At 35.7% G+C, this 24,656-nt stretch overlaps 1 protein-coding gene across 1 annotated transcript in view; it reads left to right on the forward strand.

Moving 5' to 3' along the window:
- Nucleotides 1–24,656, forward strand: part of NDFIP2 (Nedd4 family interacting protein 2) — an 80,348-nt gene that overhangs the window by 709 nt on the left and 54,983 nt on the right. The gene's annotated exons all lie outside the window — the stretch shown is intronic.

Genomic DNA, 24,656 nt, shown 5'->3' on the forward strand with positions numbered 1-24,656 from the left:
TATTCTCTGACTCAGTCACTCCTGAGACATTCTAGTCGATTGTCTACTGGAAATGGGGCTGACTTCACATACCTGCCCGGAAGGTGATCGCCGTCATAAATGGGGTGGGTGAGTAGGTGGGTGGAGGTGTAAGTACTGCGTAGGGTGGGATGTGGATTTGGCAAAAATGTGGGTTAGGAATTGTGGAACCGCAGAGAAAGACTAGCCATAATGCTGATCTTGTCTCTTTGCTCGTTAACCTTGTCATTTTGTCCTTTTCCATTATGTTAGTATTAAAAATGACTGTATTTTTTGGTAATCACCACTTTTTCTTTTTCTTTTTTGGCTAGAGGGGAAACAGAAGTAGTTTTAGTAGAACAAATTCTAATCTTGTTTGAAAAATTATTTTTCGTTAAATACAAGGTTTTCCAGCTTAACTGTGTAAACTTTGGTAACTATGTTGAAAAAAGTGAAATGTGTTCCTCTATATTTTCAGTGTCAATTTTTAAATATATTTTTCTTTGTGTATTCTGGTGGTGACGTTGGAGGTTCCTGTTGTAAACCTTAGTTAAAAATGGACTGAGCAATAGTTGACTCTGCTGTTGTGCTGTTGCAGCTAGGTAGCATGTCATTCTACAAACTTTCAGCCCATTTATTGACGGAGAGGAGAAAAACAATACATAGCACTGGTGATACAGTTTATGGTTTACAAAATTTTACAAATTTAGGTATGTTAGTCCCGGATTTCAACTTTCAAATCTATTTGCACATGTAAGACTTAGTTATAAGCCAAGACTTTCTATTAATAAGTACATTTTGGCAAATATGAAGGACACTGTAAGATGAGATCCCAATGTATGTAATTTTGCATTTTTCTAAGATAAAAGCTCATGAGGCTTCCATTTTTAATTGGTTTGCATTCTTTAAAACCTACAAAAGGTCCGTATTCCGAATTCTTTGAAAATTTATCAGCTTTTCTCAACAACTTGGGAAATACTGTTTCTCCCAGTATGGAAAGCATTTTTCAAGTTGTCAGTATACACCCTTTTGATGGTTTGAAAGGCATTTCTAGGTTTGTAAATGTTAGCAAAAATAAAATGATATAAATATTGAATAATATCAGCAGTGGAACTTGTTTCATTTTTCTAATCTTTCTATTAGATTAGAAACATCAACCATGTTCTCCTACACATGTCACTACTCAAAATACTGTTAATTTATGTAGCTCTCAGTTTTAAGGTATTTGTTTTCCCTACAACTCATTTCAAAATAAATGGACATATTTTATTGCCGCCCCCTCCCCTCGTTTTTTGCAAACTGACGATGTGTCCTACTTAGACTTTGAATGTTCCTTGAGAACAGAGGGGCAAAAATCAGTTCTTCTAAAGATAAAGCCTACCAGTCTCTCTAAAGGTATTACTTTAGGTAGGACATCGATTTGTTCTCCTTGTAAGGCAACAGTGTTAGAGTTACACAACTTACGTAGTCATTTAACCTATCTAGTATAACTCTGGGTTTTGTTTATAATGGTCTGATTAATAACATCAGTGTATGCCAGAGAAAAAGCTGAATTGACATTTTCAATAGACTTTTTAAACTAGTGATCAGTCTTCAGCTCTGGCTTATATGATGAACACAACTATTTTGTGGTTTCCTTTAGCTCAGTTTTTGGGAAAACTGGTATGATTAATAAACTGGAGCAATAAACAACTTGAGTTGTTGAATGTTAAGGGATGACTAAGTCAGGAGATAGGCAAGTATACTTTGGGGTAAGATGGTATGCAATGTTAATTTTTCACTTATTTAAAGAGTTTAAATACAGCTTTTCATACTGGAAAGCTAGCAGTGATGCTCAGGGTCGTCAGAATGACTTACTACCATTAGCCAATGCACAAGCTTTATCTAGAAACTGCTTTTTCTGTGATCTCTTCTTTCCTTTCATTGTTAAAAGCATCCAAAATTTATTAAGTAAAGCAGTGGATAACAGTTTAGAGCTACAAAAATTCTTGATTGTTACCCTTATAATTTCAGAAAAAGCGAGGTATGATACGTAATTTTCTGGGAAATGCAGTTTTGTTTGTTAGTAAATGAGCAGTGTTGCTAACTATGACGAAGTTGACTTGGCTTACAGCTGCTAGACCACATTCTAACTTTGGTGTTCTTATTTTATTATTTATTTATTTATTTATTTATTTATTTATTTATTTATTTGAGATGGAGTCTCTGTCACTCAGGCTGGAGTGCAGTGGCGTGATCTCGGCTCACTGCAATATCCGCCTCCTGGATTCAAGTGATTTTCCTGCCTCAGCCTGCTGAGTCGCAGGGACTACAGGTGTGCTGCACCACGCCTGGCTAATTTTTGTATTTTAGTAGAGATAGGGTTTCAGCATGTTGGCCAGGCTGGTCTCGAACTCCTGACCTCAAATAATCTGCTCGCCTTGGCCTCTCAAAGTGCTGGGATTACAGGTGTGAGCCACAGAGCCCGGCCAAAGTTCTCTATTTTAAAGGATTATGTACCTCTACCAAGCTGACTTCTAAGATTGTACCTGTACCAAGCTGACTTCTTATTCTGTGTACAAGTTAAATTGGCAGTGTTGATTGTAGCAGTAATTTCCCAAACTGTATTTCAGAGTGATAGTAAGTGTAACTGGAAGATTTATAATACATTAGCATATTAAAACCATGAAAAATTCTGCAGTAAAGACAGTGATTTGGATTTCTTTAACCTAGCTCTTCCTAATCTTTGTTTTGTTTTGTTCTTTGTTTTTAAAATTTTAAGATTATTTTAACATTTCCAAAATATCAATTTTCTATGGAACATAATTTGAAGTATTCTACAAAGATCTGAGTACTTTGCTCTTGTATCTGGGGAATTAGAGTTGCCCTCGATAAATTAGCTGAGAAGGAGGCTTTGAAGGAGGCCTGACTATTAACGGGTAAAAAACCTACAGGTTTTAAAGCCATCTGGGCTTATATATTAGATTGTGTTGTTTGCAATTTGTGAGACCTTGCTTAGTTACTTTACATCTTGAAGCCTCAGTTTCCTTATATTAGTACCTACCTGACTAGGATTATTGTGAGAAATAATATAATACATGTGTAAAACATATAAAGACTGGTACATGATAAATAAGTACCCTTTTTACAAGCTAATAAGTTAGTGTGTTAATGTTTCACAGTTTCTGGCAAAAAAGAGGTGACCTCCAGGTTAAAGACCGATCATTACTCATGGCATAGCAAGCAGCACGAACATCAGCATATTTGTGTAGGTTTTCCTAGCTACCAAATTCCACAAAGGGGCTGGGTGTCCGTATGGATTCGTGCAGTGGGTTTGCATCACAGCTGAGGAACTCAGAAACTCAGAACCAAGGGTGCAGCTCTTTTTTTTTTTTGAAGCAAGCAGCAAATATCTTAGCAAACAACAAACAAACTAGTTCACCTTCTCCTGGCATGGCAGTTACACACTGTGATTGCCTGATCTTTGTTCTCTATGTAACTTATTAGAAGAAACAGCTCAGTATCAGGAAATGGAAAGCTTTACATACACTCAGCAAGAATGTGCAGGGACATTCAGGCCCGTGACTGACTGCCTCACCGAATAGTACATGTTCTGGATGAGATAATGTATAATGAGTTTTAGGTATAGTCATTTCATTTTCCATTGCAAAGAAGTGATGCAGGCTCTTAGCTTTCCTTACTCTCTAGTTGTCACTTTTTCTTGCCAGCCTTATTCCTTTGATCGTCTGTTTGTTTCTTTTGAATTTATCAGTATACTTTATCTGGTTTATATTCTTACCACACCTCTTTTACATAATCAAGGTTACCCAACTGCATAGTCTGATAGCTACTTTTCAGTTCTCATGTTGCTTGATTTCTCTGTTATACTGACAGTATGAATGTTCTTTGAAACTCCGTCCTTATTCCTGATACTGTTAATAAGAAGCTTTCTACTTCTCTTGACTTTTTCTGACTTTTCTTGTCTTAGTGAAATCTCTTTGTACTTAATCCATTCTCCTTAAATATTGATGCATTACCTGGCATGGAATGTTGTCTATTACTTTCTTCCTCATTTTACCATCCTTTGCACTATGCGAATCAAATTTGTAGAATATAGGTTGATTATCCCTAATCCAAAAACGTGAAATCTAAAATGCCCCCAAATCTGAAACTTTTTGAACACCACATGCTATCACAAGTGGAAAATATCACACGTACATATTCGACACAACTTTGTTTCATGCACATATAGTCACGTTCATCTTTGGGTCCCATTCCCAAGATATTTCATTACGTATGTGCAGTATTCCAAAATCCAAAAAAAATCTGAAATCCAAAACACTTCTGGTCCCAAGCATTTTAAATGAGGGATACTCAACCTGTATAAATTTTTTGTTCTTTTGCTCAAAAACCTTCAGTGGCCCCTTACTGAATCTGCCCCCAACATTTAATAACATTTAATATTAAAACTTCCAAATTTTTAAAAAAGTTGAAAGACTTGTACAGTTAACCTCTATACAAATTGTAGGCTCTACAGTTAACAGTTTATTCTGTTTGTATTGCTGTGTATTTATCAATCCGTCTATTTTTTGATCCTTTCAAAGTAAGTTGCAGGGATCAGTGTACTTGCATGCACGCCACATGTTTATCATTAGCCTACATTTTAATATTTGTTTATGGTTCTTTTTCTTTGGGGTAAAATCAATGTATATTGAAAGGCACAAATCTTACGTGGCCTAGTGGATGAACTTTGGCAAATTCATATACTCATGTAACCCAAACCACCTTTGACATGTAGAGCAGAGATCAGCAAACTGTGGTCCAACTCCTGGTTTTGTAAATAAATTTTATTGGCACACAGCCATGCCCATTCATTTACGGTGGTAGAGTTGAGGACATTCATGTACTGCATAGTGTCTTCATTCAATGAGGGACCTCATATACTGGGGTCCTGTAAGATGTGTTTAGATAAATACTGTTGTGTTACATTTGCCTGCAGTATTCAATACAATAACGTGCTGTACAGGTTTGTAGTTTAGGAGCAGTAGGCTAGACCATACGGCCTAGTATGTAGTAGGCTATATATACCATCTAGATTCATGTAAGTACACTCTCTTATGTTAGCACAGACACTCATCCATCATAGGGACCCCACCCTCATGACCTCATCTAAACCTAATTACCTCCCAAAGGCTCTAACTTAAAATAACATCACTCTGGCGATTAGGGTTTCAACATACACATTTTGGAGAGACACAAACATTCAGTTTGTACCACTGCCCTTTACAGATAAATTTAATGACCTGATACAGAATATTACCATCACCCTAGAAAGTTCCCTTATTATCCTTACTAGATCAATTCCTACCCCCCAGGTGACTGTTCTGCTTTTTTCACTTCAAATTACCTAGTTTTGCCTATTCTAGAATCATACAGCATGTAGTCTACAAAGCTTCTTTCATTCAGCATGAAGTTTTTTAGATTGATCCATGTTTTTCTGTATATTGGTGGCTCATCCCTTTTTATTGTGTAGTTTTCATCATATAAATCATATGAATACACTGCAGTTTATCCGTTGCTGTTGATATTTGGGTTGTTTTTAGTTTTCTTTTGCTGTTATGAGTAAAGCTGTTATATTCTTGTACAAATCTTTTTGTAAAGCTGATATGAATATTCCTGTACAAATCTTTTTGTGGACATATGTTTTTATTTTCCATGGGTGGAATTACTGAGTAATAGGGTAGGTGTATGTTTAAATTTTATAAGAAACCACCAGACTTTTTTCCAAAGTAATTATGCCATTTTACACTTCCACCATCAATGTATGAAAGTTTTGGTTGCTCCACACACTTGCAAACATTCTGCTGCTGTCAATCTTTTTAATTTTAACCATTCTGGGTTTATTAAATTTTTGAAGTTTAAAATTCCTGTTCTTAGCATACAAGTTTTTTTGAATGGGCCCTCCCTACCTGTACAGTGACATATCTCTGTCTTCTTAATTTTCATGCACTGATTTCTCATCTGAAGTTCTGTACTCTCTCTGGTTTGTTTGCCTCATAAAATCCTGTTCTTAAATATAAAAACTCCTTCGAATCTATAATTGAAAGAAGGAGGTAGAGAGAGTTTCTGACCTCTGTCATCAGCATCAAGGCAGAAGAAAGTTAGGATAACTTGTTATACTGAATTATGTGTTTGTGTGTCTTTCTAACCTTCTAGACTAGTGCTTTTTCTTAAAGGTGTGTCAGGGTTCTGTCAATGTCTGACTTTTATTTCATCTTTAAAATAGATCTTTATATGTTGAAAAAACTAATTGAGGAAATGTGCACTCAAATATGTTGTATGCTAAGTAGTACACCAAGTTGTATACCAATACTCAAATGTGTTATATACCAAGTTGTTGCTTATAACTTGAAGACCAGTATTATGTTAATTTGGGTTGCCAGGGTAAATTGCTTTTAAACATACTCCAGATTAAAGTTTCTCTTGCTATTTTTGTGCATGTCTTGATATTAACTGTAAATACGTTATTTGGTTGAGTTTAGCTCATTAAAAAGAATTATACAAATGAGTACACACCTGAACAGTGCTGAATCAGATGGTAGCCTTTGCTTAGGCACGTTTGAGCAGTACATGATCTAGTACTGGAGTACTATATGTGTAGTGGCAAATAAATGCATTGGAGCTGTATCAAGAAAATGCCATATTATAATTTATAGCTTATGTTTTTGAGTGCCCTTTGTCAGATTTATGCTAAAGGTAGGGGAGCAGTTTTTAGATATCATTATTGATTATGAAACAAATATCCTATAACTCATTCATCTGACATATAATAGCTATATATTATAGTACTTCTGTCTGCTTCTGTTTTAGGTGTTGGTTAATAAGACAGTTAAGTTTTTGTCTCATGGCTCATGCTTTGGTGGAAAAGTGCAGATAGATAAGTAAGCCTAATGTCAGATAGTAATAAATTCTTTGAAGAAAATAAAGCAAGTTGATGGAATAAATAATAAATTCTATCAATTATGAAATAGCAATAATAGAACAGTAATTACTTACATTGTATTAATAAAATGCTGCTAAATGCTTTATACATATTAGCACGCTTCATCCTTCCACTTCTGTGAAGTAGATAACGTCATTATCCTCATTTTGCAGATGAGAAACATGAGACAAAAACAAGTTAAATAATAGGCCCAGCTGTGATGGAGCTGGTATTTAGACTTGGGTGTTTTAGTTTTATATTGCTGTGTAACAAACATCTCTAAATACAAGTATTTTATTTTCTTTTAAGATTCCATGGGTTGGGTGTGATCAGGAGATTGTTGATTCTGCTCCACATAGTGTTAGCTGGGGCTGGAGCCATTTTGGGGCTTAGTTGGGTTGGAATTTCCAAGATGGCTCACTCGCTTGGCTGCAGTTGATGTTGTCTATTTTTCTGGAAGCTCAGCTGGAACTGTTGACTTCAGCATCTCAGTTCTCCTTTGTGTGCCCTCTTGATGTGACCTTGGCTTCCCACAGCATAGAAGGAAGAGGAAGCTGCCATTCTTAAGGCCTGGGCTTGGAAATTCATAATGTCATTTTTGCAGTATCCTATTGGTCACAGCAGTTGCAAGACCCCCCAAATTCAAAGGGAGAAGAAATGAATTCCGTCTGTCAGTGGGGGAGAAACTTGCACATACATGGAGGGAAGAAAGTGATAGTGGCCATCTTTGGAGATGATGTGCCACACCAGTCAATTTGACCCCTTAGTAGATAGGGATCAGCTTAGTCAGGGAACTCCATCCACTCTGAAGTTGTGACAGTCACGCAGACTTGATTGAAATGTGAAGATCTAGTTCTAGTTGATGAGTATTGTAAATGTGATAATAACCTGTAGTGGATATGAGTTTGTTGCTTGAAGGTATAGGAGGAAAGCTGTATGGCTGCAGCAAAGTTAAGGGGATGACCTAGAGTGGAATGGGACAAAACAGAAACAAATTTTATGCTGGATTTGATAGAAGAATGGAACTCTCATTTATAACTCTAGTTTATAATTGTTTCATGAAAGCAGTTAGGTCCACCTACATGATTTGCAAGGCCTAATGCCGAATGAAAATGTGGGGCCCAGGCCTGTGATGAGGAAGTCAGTCTCCCCTTTCTGCAGACCTCGTCTTTGTACAGGTCTATGGACCCCCAAGCAAATATGTAGTCCCCACGTCAGGACATGCTCATTACCTACATCAGTGATAGGCAAGAGGCCACCCTCTGAATGTGCCAGGGTGATTCTAGCCTAGGATGGGGATGGCTGTCACCTTGCCTTTCCCCTAGCTGTAGGGTGAGGATTGGGAGGTCAGACTGAGCCAGAGGGTTCAACTGAGTGAGAACACTTCCTGGAGAGGCAGACCACTGGTAAGCTGAGGTGTCAGGCCCCTGGCACATGCTCCATTGGAGTCCTATCGGAGTTTACTTATAAAACTGATATTAGAGATAAAATTATTAAGAATTTTAAGACAGTGATCACAGGGTGTTAAACCCCAATCATGGATTCCTCCTGACTGGTGGTCCCATGTGACTAGAGTGATCATGTGCTCATGAAGATGACACTGAAGGCTATGTTACTTGGGGTGGTGGTGGTGGTGATGTAGACCAGGGGTTACTAAACCCTTTCTGTAAAGGGCAGATAGTATTTTAGGCTTTACAGGCCATGTGGTCTCTGTCACAGCTACTCAGCTCTGCCATTGTAGTGCAGCAGTATCCATACCAAATATGAAAATGAACAAATGGGCTGTGTTCCAGAAAACTATTGGCAAAAACAGTGTGCTGGATTTGGCCTGCTTGCTCTAGTTTGCCCACCCCAATGTAGATGTTATAGGAATGTACCTCATATAGGCTTGAAGCTTGGCATGTTGAAGGACGCTTCTAAGAAATTACTTTTTTATTTCACCCAGTCTCTAAATAAATTCCTAACAATGTGGTGAGGTTGTTTTGCATCCCTTACTTGCACCTGATAATCAGCCAAGCACCTAGTCTGTCCTAGAATTGGGATGGATATGAGTGGATAGTAGAAGAGAATATAATACTCGCTGTGAGAGTGGCAAAAACAGCTTATTCAAATATGGTGGAATCTTCATTCTGTTAGTGTGATTGCCTCATTGAGGTCATTCTTGACTACCTTATTTTAAATCACTATATCCCATTCACAGTACTCCTTATCGCTGTTTCCTCTTTGTTTTTATCCAGAGTACTTATCACCATCTGGTATTCCAAGTATTTTGCTTATTTTTTTCCTACCTCCCTTCTTCCTGCCTGAATTTAAGCCTCATCATGGTAGACAGATTTTTGTCTGTTTTGCTCACTACTGTATATATCTTTCCATACCTGGCATGTGGTAGACTTTCAGTATTTGATAAAGATGAATGAACGGTGCTAGTTCAAGGCCAATTTTATAGACATAAAACCTTGCCTATGTTATTTTATTCCTTTTTATATTTGTTCTGTTTCTGCTACTGAGACCTGGGCTCTTCAAGGTGGGGGTGATGGTGGTGGTTGTTTCTTTGCATTCTCTTCCAACTTAAAATACATTGCTTAGTCTTCCTCTGTCTCTCTCTCTGAATGGTGTTCTTTAGAGTTGTTCAATAAGTAGCCCATGAAGCCATATGCAGTGGCCCTGCTTATCACCTTCATAAACTGTGGAGTTGTGAATACTGGTTTGATTTTCCTTATCTTTTTTATATTGATTACTTGGCAACTATTTTCTTCTTACTATTTTCTTAGTATCTGACCTTCATCCTAAAACACTGCTCAATTGTATGTGTATTCACAATATGTTATTTTAGGATTTTGTATGTATTCTATATATGTAGGCCTGACGAGTTTAATTAACTGTGAAATGGTATGGAATCTTCTACTGACGTTTAGTCAATGTAAATTTACTGACAAGATCACTGTAATTAAGGCTATGCAATTGTAAATCATTGTATGTCTCTGTTTTTGAGCCATGTTGTTATGGTTTCTTTCAGATGTTTGATCACTTAGCTGGAATTAGGGTGTGGGTAAAATTCTTGTTAAAGACATGCCAAATGCAAGTTGGGAAATGCTGCAGTAGTCTAAGATTTACTGTCAGATTATTTCAGGGTTTTGACTTGTTTGTTTTTAAGATCTGTTTGAACATGTACAGTTTAATATTTTAAACATTCAGGAATGTGCTGTGGTTTAGTTCGTCTATGATGTTTCTCCAGAATACTCATAACATTATGTAAAGAAATTGTGCTGTTTGGACAGAGGTTTTGAGAATAAGAGAGTGAACTGGAGTTCATTGTGTAAAATAATCTTTTAATGTGATGGTATTAACCCCTTTACTAATTTTGGGGGTCTTAGGACATATAACCTTTTGGATATTGGACTGAGGAAATCCAGTAGTGACACCTTTTTTTTTTTTTCCTTTCTTTACAAGTGTTCAAAGTGACAGCTTTTATAGAACATTTGTTCTCCTCACCTCGGGAGAGCTTTCATCTATATCAGATGACTTTTTGTGTGATTTCTGTCAAAAGGGAAGAGTCTTGAAATAACACTTGAGAGTTTTGTTTTTTTTGAGGCAGAGTCTCGCTGTGTCACCCAGGCTGGAGTGCAGTCTGGTGGATCACAGCACTGCAGCCCCAACCTTCTGAGTTCAAGCAGTCTTCCCCCTCAGCCTCCCAAGTAGCTGAGACTACAGGAGTGCATCACCACGCTTGGCTGATTTTTTTCTTTTTTAGAGATAGAGTCTTAATATGTTGCCCAGTCTGTTCTCAAATCATTTTCCTGCCTTGGCCTCCCAAAGTGCTGGGATTACAGGCATGAGCCACTGTTCCTGGCCACACTTAAGGCCCTTTTAAGTTTTTGTTTTTAACCTTTAGAGAACAACAGGAGCACCTGCATACCTCATCCCTGCCTACGTTGTTATTGCATTGCATACTTTGGCCATGTTTTAAACTATAATGCTTTTGTTTCTCTATCACCACCCCAAATCATGCTCTCTCTTGCTTTGTAGCTTTTAAACATATCTTTCCCATTTTTTCTTTTCTCCCTCCTTCTTCCAGGACTAATTTCAATTGTGTATTCAGATCTATATTTAGATGTGATTTTCTTCAAAAAACCTTTCCTTCCCTTTTACCTCCCCATCTCCGTTTCCTGCTCTTTACTTTCAAGTTCTGTGTGTTCTTTTAACTGTGTGCACTTATCCTTGTTGTAGCCCTTATTTCATGGTGTGTATTTCCCCACTAGATTGTAAACTCAGTGGGAAGCAGGGCTTAGATCTGTCTTGTTTATAATAGTTTATATCATTGTTCTGGTTCTGTTATAGGTGCAAAATAAATACTTATTAAAGAAATAAATGAATGTCTTTTCTGAATGATTCCAAGTGTGTGTGTGGTGATACTGGTATATTTTATTATGTTTATAAAGTGATATGTAGTTTTACAGAATTCTGTGCTATAAAAGTAATAATGTTTTGCACAGCCTATACACTGTTGATATTTTTGATGTTCATAATTAGGGTATATCCTTTGCTTTTATAATAGTGCTGATGAATCAGTTTAGGTGAGTTATGGTATTTTTGAATAATTCCGCTTGTAACCAGTGGCTTGCATTTCCAAGATAGTAACCATGGTTAGGTTATTTGGTCTACCCATGGAAAAGAGAAAAGGAAATTGTTTCCAGATATTGTGGAAGTAGGGGAGTCCTTAGTGATCATTTTCTTCAATCTTTTCATTTTACAGAAGACTATCCGAGGGAGGTTCTGTTCAAGGTTATGCAGGAAAGCTTAGAGGACAAATTTTATTACTGTAAACATAGCAACAGAGTTAAAATACATCAAGGATCCTGGGAAATAAAACCTTTATGATAGCTAAGTTTTGTTTATTTATGGTGATGCCAGACAGAGAGAGCATGAATGGTATAGCATAAAAGTCTGGTAGGTATCACCTAGCTACAGTGAACCCAGCCAGTTGTGTAGCACTCACACCTCAGTCACTGGGTGTGACTATATAATCTGTCATTGGGCTGGATTTAGCTTGTAGGTGTTTTCTTTAACCGTCATATTAAAAAATAGTCAAACAGTACATGTACACTTTTAAAATTCCGAGCACCAAAAGACGAATAATTAAAAACAGCAATCTCCTTTTCACCCTTTATCTTGCAAGTTTTTCTCCTTGGTGGGGAAGAACCCAAAAAAACCTTTTAACTATTTCAGCTGCTTTATTATACTGTGTATTTTTAACATATGCAGTTTCAGCCACTAATTTGTTTTTATTAATTTTACTTTGCTTTCTTACATGTCCTTGCTTTCCCTACCCAAATCATGATCTTTGTAGTCCTGCCTCTTGGGTTCAAATCTTGACTTCTCAAAAACATTGTGATCTTGGGCCAACTATTCTATGTTGTAGTTTCCTCATCCCTCATCTGTGAAGTAAAGACAGTACAGAATTCTATGTCAGAATTATTGTGAGCATTGAATGTATGAAAACCATCTAATTTTTGGTTAAATCAGTGACTAGCATTTACATTTTATGACTGAAAATACTAACTCATCACTGAGTTAAGCAGTATATTTTGTATAACTTTAAAAATATTTCATGGAGTTGCTTAATTTTTATTTCTTTAGTTATATATTTATTGTTAATTTTTTGCTTATCCTCTGGTGACTTTCTGAAACTTAGTTTTCACGTTAATTTTTGCGTGGTCCAAGGCATCGGATTAGTTCCTTTTTTCTTTGAAGACATTTTTCCTAGAGTCCTCTATTCTGCTATTTCATCGGTACTGTTTGCTCTCTAAGGCTGATGCACAGCTGTCATACTGAGACTTTTCCCTGTAGATGTGTTCTATTTCCTGTTTGTTGCACTCTAAGTCTTTTGTTGTTTTTGTTTACTCTTTCATTTTGGTGGAAGATGTTTTCCAGTAGGTTTCTAAGAAAGGATACTTGGGAGGTTAAACATTTTCTAAGACATTGAGTTTGCTGACATAAAGCTCATTTTAATGTTATTTTAATGTCTGTAATACCTGTAGTGATAATAACCTCTTTTTAATTCCGAATATTGGAGATTTTCTATATTCTTTTTTCCTTAAACGGTCTAGCTGTGATTTTCTGTCAATTTTATTGATCTTTTTAAAGAATCATCTTTTGGCTTTGTTAAATTTCTGTTGTTCTGTGTTACTGATTTCTGTTTTTACCTTATCTATTTACTGTTTTTCTCTTTCTGTTATGGTTTACTTTTTTTGTGTGTCTAATTTCTACTTATTTGATATTTTCCTCGAAATCTTATTTTCCAGTTTGATTTTATTCACTTTAAATTTCTTGAGACTTTTTTATGGGCTAATATATCCAACTTGATAATATACTGTGTGCACTTGAAAATAACGTATATTCTTCAGTTGTTGGATATAGTGTTCTAAAAATGTCAGATCAGATTCGTAGTATTGTTCTGATCTTCTATGTCTGTATTGATTTTGTTTTTGTGTTCTACTAATTGCTGAAGAAGAGTTATTAAAATCTGCAATGATTTAATGATCCTTTAATGATCTGTTTCTTGTTTTCTAAATTTTGCCCTCTTATGAAATGTCCCACTTTATCTCTGATAGTGATCTTTGTCTTCAAGTCTATTTTACATGATATTAATAAAGCCTTCTTATTTTATATTTAGGTTGGTGCGAAAATAATTGCGGTTTTTGCCATTACTTTGAAATACTTTCAGATGGCAAAAACCACAATTACTTTCGCAACAACCTAAATATTTTTGTGTGGTGTATCTTTTTCTGTTTACTTTCAACCTGTCTAGGTCCTTTAAATGTGTCTTTTGTTGGTACCTTATAGTTAGGTCTTACTTTTAACAGCCTCTGCGTTCTCATTAGAGTGTTTGCATTTAATGTAATTGTTGATATGGTTGGTTTACGTCTACTGTTATATTGTTTTTTATTTGTCTTTTCTGCTTTTTTGTTCCTCTTTTTACCCTTTTCTATCTTCTTTTGGATCATTTGATTTATGAAAAAAGTTTTAGTGTCCCTTTCAATATTTCTGTTGCCTTTTAGCTTTCCGTGTTTGGTCTTAGATTACAAGAAAGTGTGAAGGTTAGGCATGTATATTTAACATTAATATTGTATCACTTCATATAAAATGTAGAACTTCCTAACCACAAAGGTCCATTTACTCTCCAGCCCCTTCTAATTTCAGTGTGATAGTTGTCATATGTATTATGTTGGGAATCCCACCAGATAATGTTATAATTTTTGTTTTAAATCATAACATTTTAAAAAACTTAAGAGAAAAAGTTAATCTTATATATTTTCTTAGATATTTACCATTCTCTGTGCCCTGTATTCATTCTTGAAGACACGTTTCCCTGTATGATTAATTTCTTTTTAATGTGAAGAACTTCCTTAAGAACTGCATTCCTTAAAGTGCAGATCAGCTGCTAGTCAGTTCTCTGAAGTTTCCTTAATCTGAAAATGTCTTTATTTTGCCTTCATTCCTTAAGTGTCTAGATATATATCTTAGGGTATAGAACTCTTGGCTGAGTATTTGTCTGTTAGGTCTATAAAGACATTCTTTCATTTCCTCCTGACCACCATGGTTTCTGATGAGAAAGCTGTAATTATTTACATCACAGTTTCTCTATATGTATTGGTTTTCACAGGCTGCATCTAGTAACTTCTGTTTATCTTTGATTTTTTGAAGTTGGGTAATGATAAGCCTAGGTGTAATTTTCTTTAAATTTATTCTGTTTGGCCATACTAAAGTTGAATTTGTAAATTGACTTCTTTTACTAATGTGAGGAATTATGGCCATTATTTCTTCAAATGCTTTTCCTGCCCTAATCTCTCTCATTTCCTTTGAGCTCCAAATTCTACATTTAAAAAAACTTTTAAAGGGTTTAAACTCACTGTGGCTCTGTTGTATTACAATTTTATTTGATCTTTTTTTCTTTTCAGCTTTTTATAATGGGTAAATTCTATAATTTTACCATTTCTTTCCTCTTAATTGTGCCATTGATCCCATTAGTGAATTTTTATTTCATATTTATTATTTTTCCATATTAAAACATTTATTTGGTTTATTTTTTATATTTTCTATTTATCTGCTGAGATTCCCGGTCTTTTAATTGATTTCAAGGTAATTTTGCTTTGTTTCCTGGAACGTAGTTATAATAGTTGCTTTATAATCCTTATATGTTAACTATAACCTGAATCATCTTGTGATTGGCATCTACTGATTGCCTTTCCCCCAGAGAATGATTTATATTTTGAGTATTCTAGTAATTTTCGATTTTATTCTGGATCTTCTGAATATTTTGCTGTGGTCCTTTGGAGAATGTTGGTTGTTTTGTTTTAGCAGGCAATCAACTCTCATAGATTCACATTGTAAGCTGGGTCTCTTATGCCGTGTGCAGTGATTCAAATCTTAGCTCAGGTCCTTAGGCCTTTGCTAGTATCGGTTTTGGATCAGTCCTACATATGCATGGCTTAAGGGTTAATGGTTTCCCCTTACTTTCTAGTTTGCATAGGCTCCATTCCATGCTTCCTCTGGCTAAAATAGGGTTTCTAGTGGAGTTTTAGCATCCTTTGCCTCTGTTCCTCTCCATAACTGTGGCTTTACCTTAGAATAAAGCTGCAAAAAGAAAGGGAAACTTACCTGGTGCAGGTTACTTTTCCAAGTTTTAGCTTCCCTCTACATCCCTGCCTGTCTTTTTAAATATTCAGAATGCCCAGGTAGTTGTGTTTTTTTGTTTTTTTTTTTTAAATTCTTTTTGTGTTTTTGTCCTAAGTTCATAGTTGCTCTCAGTTGGGAAGGCTGGACTGTGGGGGTTACTGCCATGCTGAAACTAGAGCCAACTGTAGATTTCTGAGTTTTGTTTTGTTTTTTTCTATTCCCTGCATTAACTCTCCCCCCTAGTATTTTTGTTTTGTTTTTCTTTCATGTTGGAAGTTTTCTTTAAATTTGGGTGTTCCTTCCATGCCCATTTATATCCTATATCTGTGGTGTGTGTGTGTGTGTGTGTGTGTGTGTGTGTGTGTGTACTTGTTGATCTTGGTTTCAAAGTTGTATCATGTCTTGGTGAACCAGCCTTTTCTGTGGGGGCCTTCCAAATGTCAGTGTCTACAATTTAGTTAGGAAGCTATGACGGTAGTTTAGGTAAAGGATAATAGTGGCTTGGATTAGGGTAGTGGCAATGAAGAGAAGAGGGTGGATGGATTCAAAGATGTGTGTGTATGAGTGTGTGCATTCAAATCAGCATTACAAATACTCATAAAGGTCAATTTGTGCTGAGAGGGAGGGGCAGGGTAGATTGCTACCTGTGAATTTTTATTGGAGGCATCTTAAAATAGAAAGAGCTTGAATTTAGAGACAGTAAAACCTAGGTGTGAATCTTTTTGTCTTGATCATTTTAGTTCCTATTGCAGACAAATGAAATAATGAAATTCAAGTTTTTACATTTTTACTAGAAAATGCTAGTCATGTTGTTTCCTTTAAAAACCTCAGTATGGCAGTGTTTTTAAATTTTCTAGTGGATATGGCATTATAATGATCATTGTAACTTGAAAATGGTATTATTTATACAAAAATAAAGAAATACGAACTTTTCAAAACAGAAAGCACCAGTCCTGAATGGGTTCATTGGAGAATTCTTCTGTCCTAGTCTGATTTTGTGCTGCCATAACAATACCACAGATTGTGTAGTTTATAAGAAAATAAATTTATCGCAGTTCTGGATGCTGGGAAGTTCATTATTAAAGGTGCTGCCATCTGTTGAGGGCCTTCATGGCACGTCATCCTACGTCAAAAAGTAGAAAGGCAAGAGATTATGAGAGAGAAAGAAGAAGGGAGCTTAAGTCACCTTTTATCAAGAACCTACTCCTGCACTGATTACATTAATCCATTTATGAGGACAGAGCTGTCATGACCAAATCAGCTCTTGAAGATTACATCTCTCAACATTGTTGCACTGGAAATTAAGTTTCCATCACAGGAGTTTTGGAGGACATTCTCAAACCATAGCATCTAACAATAATTTAAGGAAGAAATTATTTCAATTCGCTACAGTCTTTTCCAGAAAATTGAAGGCTAACTCATTCTCTGAGGCCAGCATTACCCTATTATCAAAGCCAGACAAGACATTATAAGAAATCTACAGACCAATAGTTCTCATAAATACAGATGTAAAAGTCCTCAACAAAATAACATGTAAAATCCAACAATGTGTAAAATTAATTATATGCCATGACCAAGTGGGATTTATTCCAAGTATGCAAGGCTGGTTCAAGATTCAAAAATTAATTAATGTAATCCATTACATCAGTGGCTAAAGAAGAAAAATCACATGATCATATAACAGGTTCAGAAAAAGCATTAAAGTCCAACACCTATTCATGATAAAATGCTGAGCAATCTAGTGATAGAGAGGAACATCTACTAAAAGCCTATATCGAATGTCATACTTTGTACTTAGTAATGAGAAACTGAAAGTTTTCCTGATTAGAACAAGAATCAGGCAAGGATGTCCTCTTCCCTGCTTTTCAACATCATACTAGAAGTTCTAGCTAATGCAATATGACAAGAAAGGAAATAAAAGTTATAGATTGGGAAGGAAGAAATATAATTATCTTTGTTTACACAGGAGTTGATTATCTATGTAGAAAATCTGAAAGAATTGACAAACCAAAATAAAACAGAACCCTCCTGGAACTAATAAGTGATTATAGCAAGATTGCAAGATAAATGGTTAATATACAAAAGACTGTTTTCCTAAATGCTAGCAATGAACAAGTGGAATGTGAAATTAAAAACATAATACTGTTAGCATCCCCCAAAAGAAATACTTAAGTATAAATCTAACAAACTATGGACAAGATCTATATGAGGAAAACTACAAAACTTTGAAAAAAAATCAACTAAATAAATGGAAAGATGTTCCATGTTCATGGATAGATAGACTCAATATTGTCAAGATGCCAGTTCTTCACAACCTGACTTGGAGATTCAGTGAAATCCAAATTAAAATCCAAGCAAGCTATTTTGTGAATATTGACACACAAATTCTATAATTTACATGGAGAGGCAACATATTCAGAGTAGCCAACTCAAAGGAGAAGAACAGAGTTGGAGGGCTGACACTACCCAACTTCAAGAGTTAACTATAGATGTATGGTAATCAAGACAATGTGGTGTTTGTGAAAAAACAGACAAATAGATCAGTGGAAGAGAATAGAGAACTCAGAAATAGGCCCACAAAATTAGAGTAAACTGGTTTTAACAAAGGAGTAAAGGCAACACAGTAAAGCAAAGATAGTCTTTTCAACAAATGGTGCTGGAACAGCTAGATCCCCATGCAAAAAAAAAAAAAAAAAAAAATGAACTTAACCACAGACTTTTACACCCTCTACACAAATTAACTCAAAATGGATTACAGATCTAAACGTAAAAGGCAAAACTATAAAACTCCTAAAAGATAACGTAAGAGAAAAGCTAGATGACCTTGGATGTGGTGATGACTTTTTAGAAAAAAAGAGGTGATAAGCTAGATTTCATTAAAATTAAAAATTTCTGCTCTGTGAAAGTTACTGCCAAGAAAATAAAAAGTCACAGACTGGGAGAAAATCTTTGCAAAAGACATCTGATAAAGGACTGCTATTCAAAATATACAAAGAATTCTCAAACTACAACCCTATTAAACAGGACAAAAACCTTGAGACACCTCACCACTGAAGATATACAGAGGGCAAGTAAGCAAATGAAAAGATACTCTGCATCATTTTGAAATGATGGTTAAAACAACTGGTTACCACTACATACCTGTTACGGTGGCCCAAATCCAGAACGCTGACAACAACAGATTCTTCTGAGGATGTGGAACAAGAACTCTCATTCATTGTTGGTGGGAGTTAGACTGGTATAGCCACTTGGGAAGATAGTTTGACAGTTTCTTATAAAGCTAAACATACTCTTACCATACTATCCAGTAGTCATGCTTCTTGATATTTACCCGAAGGAGTTGCAAGCTTACGGTCCATTCAGAAACATGCGCATGTATGTTTATAGCAGCTTTATTCATATTTGCCAAAACTTTGAAGCCACTAAGATGGCCGTCAATAGGTGAATGGATAAACTGTGAGACATACAGAGAACAGATTATTATTCGGAACCAGAATGAAATGAGCTATCCAACTACAAAAAGACAGGGAGGAAATGTAAATGCATATTACTAAGTGAAAGAAGCCAGTCTGAAAAGGCTGTATACTATGTGATTTAAACTGTATGACATTCTGGAAAAACAAAACTATAGAGACAGTGAAACGATCAGTGGTTGCCAGATGTTAATGTGGAGGGAGGGATGAATGGGTGGAGCACAGAGGATTTTTAGGACAGTGAAAGTACTCTGTATGATACTGTAATGGTGGATGCCTTATACTTTTGTCAAAACCCATAGAAACAGCACCAAGAGTGAACTCTAATGTAAACTATAGACTTTGAGTAACAATGATGTGTTATTGTAGGTTCATCAGTTACAATAAATGTATCACTGATGGGGGATGTTGTTAATGGGGGAGGCTTTGCCTGTGTTGGGGAAGGGGGTATATGAGAAAGCTCTGTACCTTATGCAGACTTTTCCTGTGGATCTAAATCTCTAAAAGTGAAGTCTGTTAAAAATGTGATTTGGTGAGTCAGTATAGGGGGATACATATTGCCAACTTTGAGAGAAGGAAACAGAAAGAGTGAGTGATAGTGTGTATATATGTGTTCGTGTTCGATATTCTGAAGTTATTCAAATTGTGTATTTAGATTTAGCGGCCAACTTTAGAGTTTTTGCTTTGGCATATAACACTTTGATGGATCAACCCCTTGACTATCATCTGTAGTGGCGTCTTGGCATTTGCTATGCTTCCTGGATGAATCACTAACAACAGTATGTCTAAGTAATTGATGTTACTGTATTTAGTTTTGCTTGAGTATTCTGTTGTTAGCTTCTCTGAATTTGTTGAGGGAAGAATGAAACTTTCTGTGAAGGAAGTTGGTGTTTCAGGCTGGTCGTTACTGGTTTCAGCTCCTTGGTTTGCCTGTGATACAATATGTTGACTTTTCCTTTATTTCTCTTGCTGAAGTCATACTTAACTATGGCCTTGCCTCAGAGCTTCTAGTTGTTAGAAGCTAGAAGTTTTAGGGATTAATGAGATGGGATTTGCACCTATTTCCCGCACCCAGTATTGTACCTGGAACATATTAGGCTTTTAGTAAATGTTAGCTGAATGATAGATGACTAATTGACTAAATGAAAATGCATGAATCGCAAAAAGAAAAAGAGGCGTAAAGAGATTAATAACACCCAGGTTATCCAGCTGGTAGGTGGTGGATCTGTATCTTAAATTTAGATTTCCTGACATCAAATCGTGTTCTTTTTTTAGTTTATTCATTTAGCATCTAGCTTTTCTTCTAAAAAGATGTGAAATTAAGACAGTACATCATGCTAATTTTTAAAAAGGACGAAAGAATTCTTCTAACAGTAACTCTAACAATATTACATGGGGTTAATTGCTTTAATGCCCTTGCAAATGAAACTTAAACCAAACCAGTTACCATCCAGCTTCAGGCCAGTCCCTGGGTCAGAGACAGTATCTGTAGCTCTGGATTTAGTTTTAGATAAGACTCTTTAAAGTTGGCTGAGGAGAATAAAGCCCCTTACAAAAGAAACAGAATGAATGGTTGAAGATAGAGGGAAAATCAGGAGGGAATAGTTATCAGGAAGCTAAAGAAAAACGAATTAGAAGTACAGTTAAGTATGTTGAATATATTAAATATTTAAATAGTATGAGGACTGAAAATAGGCTTTTGGATTTAATAATTAGAAGGTCATTGTTTTCAGCGAGACGTTTGGGTGAAAGCCACATGGTAATGAATTGATGAATTGGTGAGGAAATAAAAGTACAGAAAATGGGAGTATATACATACATATATATATTTCTTTTCAGGATGTTTGTCTCTAAAGGAAAGAAGGGAGCTATGGAAATATTTCAAAAAGCAGAAGAAAAAGTATTTATTTTTAGCTGGGGGGAGGTTTTTTTTTTTTTCTCTTTAAAGTATGGTGTGAATAGAATATACACGTGGGTAGGGAGAAAGAAGTCAGTGTTGAAAAGGAAGGAGAGAGAATTTAAAGAAAAAACAATCCTTTGGGAGGCAAGATCTTCTCTGTACAGTTGTCTGGCATTTGGGAGTGAAGAACATAAGTTAGGATGGATGCCATAATGCTAAGTTTAGAGCTGCAGAGGAGAGAAGTTGAAGGAATTTTTGCTTGAAAGCTTATTTTCCTCCATGAAGTAGGAAGCAAAGATTTTGACTGAGAGTCTCATGGCTAGAAGTGGAGAATGGTGGAATTGAAACACCTGCCATGGTGTCAGTGAACTCTGATGGCCTTGTTGGAATTGGAAACTAAATTTGCTGTGGTAGCCACCTACATAGTCACGTGGTTTGTTTTCCTCCCTCCACCAGAAGGCAGTAGACAGACTTATCCCAAATTGAGTCTTAATGGGATAGATGTGGCCAAGGATAAGAGGACTAGAGAATTGAGGGTGCAGTTGAGTGTCATACAAGTTTTGCGTTTTATAGTTCAGACTACATAGGATAGAAGGTAAAATCAGGTAGCAGGGAATAGAGGGCCCAGAGAATAGGCTCAGTGGAAGTAAGGAATGAAAAATGTTGAGGCCAGGAGGTTGGGCTAAAGAACCAAGTTGTGTGAATGTAATGTTTTTGGGAAGAAGCAGTTGTAGATGATGACCAGATCAGGGATTCTGTCAGAGGGTAGAGAACTGAGGTTTACTGGACCACTCAACTCTAGATATCCATCATTACTTCTTGTTTTGTGGCTGAGGTGTTAGGATGGTTTAGTTGTCTTTTATTATAGTAGAATTTAAGGTTAAGGAGATGATATTGTGGGTGGAGAGCTGGCTTATAAATCTTACTCACTGGGAATAATTTGGACTCCTGTCAATGCCACTGATAAGAATAGGGCGATAGAGAGTCTGGCAGGCTCTGTGGACAGTGTGAATTTCAAAAGAGCCTCTTGATTTGGAATTGAAAATATCCAAGAAAATTTTCCTTGTCTTCTTGTTCCCGGATAAGAGGGAGAGATGTGAGGATTAGCACTCTTATTTGAGAGGGTTTTGAGGGGTGTAGTGCCATTCATGGAAAGTTGGAGTTCAGTTAAATGTGGAGAGATCATTTATAAAATGGCTGAAGGTATAGAGGAGTTAATCATCATATAGGGGTTCTAGAGATAGAGGGAAAATTTTTAGATACTGAATTGTAAAGTTTTAAATTAATGTATTTGTTTTTATACAATATATTCTACTTTCTTACTATATAGCATTTTGCTTTTTAAACTTTATTTAAAAATAATTTTAGACACAGAAAAGTGGCAAAAATAATACAAAGAATTCCTGTGTATATTTTACCCTGTTTCCCCAAATAATATTTTACCACATTTGTTTTCTGATGAGTTCTTTATATGTATTTGTATATAAGTACATTTTTTCTTGAAACATTTTAAAGTAAATGACAGAAATGATGTTTCTTTATATCTAAATGTTTCAGTGTGTATTTCCCAAAAACAAAGATGTTGTCTTTAGAGTGCAGTTATCAAAATCTGTAGAATTGGTGCAATATTAAACATATTTCACCAGTTTTCCAACTAATGTCACATAGCAAAAGAAAAAACATTTTTATAAAAAATTGGGATCTGATCTGTGATTAAACATTACACTCAGTTATCAAGTCTCTTTACCTGGAACAATTCTCTAATTTTTTTTTTGTCTTTCATTACATTAATGTTTTAGAAAGGTTCAGGTCAGTTATTTTGTAGCTCTGTTTTATTATACTTTCACTCACTGGTTTTAAAATTCATTGGTGGTTCTTGCCTTAAACAGTTATAACTTTAGTGGTTGTCAAATGGTGATTTCCTAATTCCATTTTTTTCTATGTTTATTAATTAGAATTCTGTAAGGAAGAGTTTTCTTTTGCTCCCAATCTATTCATTTATATCGGTATGAATTCATGGATTCATGTTTTATTCTATGAGTTATAATCTGATACTGTCATAATTTATTTTGAGGCTCAGATTATCCCAGATTTGGCCAGCAGGAGCCTGTTCCATCTGCTCTTGCATCCTTGTAACATGTTCTTGGCATTTTTGTACTTTCTTGCCGTAGAGCATTCAGATAATGTGAATATGTCTGACTTCTAGAGTTTAATTTGGGTTGAAGAAGCACTGTTTACACTTACACATGGGGCATCAGTGGGAGAAAACTGACCAACACAACAGTTACTGCCACAATAGCTTACTGCTACTGTGCTGGGTGCCTAATGAACATTTTCTCACAGAGTTGCTTGTGGAAAGGTTGCTAGAGTCCTTTATTAGCCGGATTGTTGAATAAAGCAGTTGGAACTTTGGTGGCATGTTGCTCACAATGTGGATGTGTTATCCTTACTGCGGGAGTTCTAAAGAATAAGTAGTTGCCAGTGCAGCAGCTCATGGCTGTAATCCTAGCGCCTTGGGAGGCCAACACGGGTATTGTTTGAGCCCAGGAGTTCAAGGCCAGCCTGGGTAACATAGCAAGACTTCAACTCTACAAAAAAACGTAATAAATTGACAAGATATGATGGTGCGTGCTTGTCCCAGATACTTGGGAGGCTGAGGCGGGAGGATTGCTTGAGCCCAGAAGTTAGAGGCTGCAGTGAGCTATGACTGTGCAACTGCACTCCAGCCTGGGCAACAGAGAAAGACCTTGCCTTAAAAAAAAAAAAACCCCAAAAACCAAAAAGCTCCTAAAGAATAGGTAGTATTGCTGTGAAAATAGAATACCATTTTAGATTATATAAATGAATATACAGTGTGGCTAATAACTAGTTACAGCAAAAGGGCACTATGAGGAAAAATCTTGTAACAGTGGGAAAGAGAAAAAAAAAAAGCCCTTATGAATCATTGTAACCTCTAAACTGGGTTTCATTAGAAAATCATCACCTTAAAGTGGATACATGCTGGTATTTACTCTATGTATTATTAGTGTTAAGTTATTGATGGCAACCAACATCATATGTGTGTTTATGTACTTGACTTTCTTGTGAAGACGAAAATAATTATCAGAGGTTTTTGAATGGTTGTAGAATCTGTGATGATCTTGTTTATCATCATGGAGAAATTTAACAAATATGAGTTTTCTAACTTGTAGAAACTTATTCCTTTAAGCACAGATGGAAATCTCTTTAACATGTTACCTTCTGTCCTACATTAAAAACAGAAAGATATGTTCCTTTCTTTATCTCTATTCTAGGGAACTTGGAAAAAATACAGAAAAGTGAAAAATAAAAAAGAAAATACAACTTGTAAGCAACGATGTTACCTGTTTTGTCTATTAACAGTCATTTAAAAACTGTTAACATTTTTGTCTTATTTAAAATTGGAATAATATATGATTCTCACAGACACACACAGACACAACTCTGTTACTTCTTTAACATCTTTTCATGAACATTTCCTTACACTATTAAATATTCGTTCAAAACACCATTTTAAATGGCTGTATAATATTTTATTATCTTGATACAGTGTGTTTGTTTAACTCTTCTATTTTGGACAAGTAGTTGTTCTTTCCAGTTTCCTATTATTGTAACATCATAATGAACAACA

The sequence above is a fragment of the Nomascus leucogenys genome, chromosome 5 (genome assembly GCF_006542625.1).
Source record: "Nomascus leucogenys isolate Asia chromosome 5, Asia_NLE_v1, whole genome shotgun sequence".
In the NCBI taxonomy this organism is placed as follows: Eukaryota; Metazoa; Chordata; class Mammalia; order Primates; family Hylobatidae; genus Nomascus; species Nomascus leucogenys.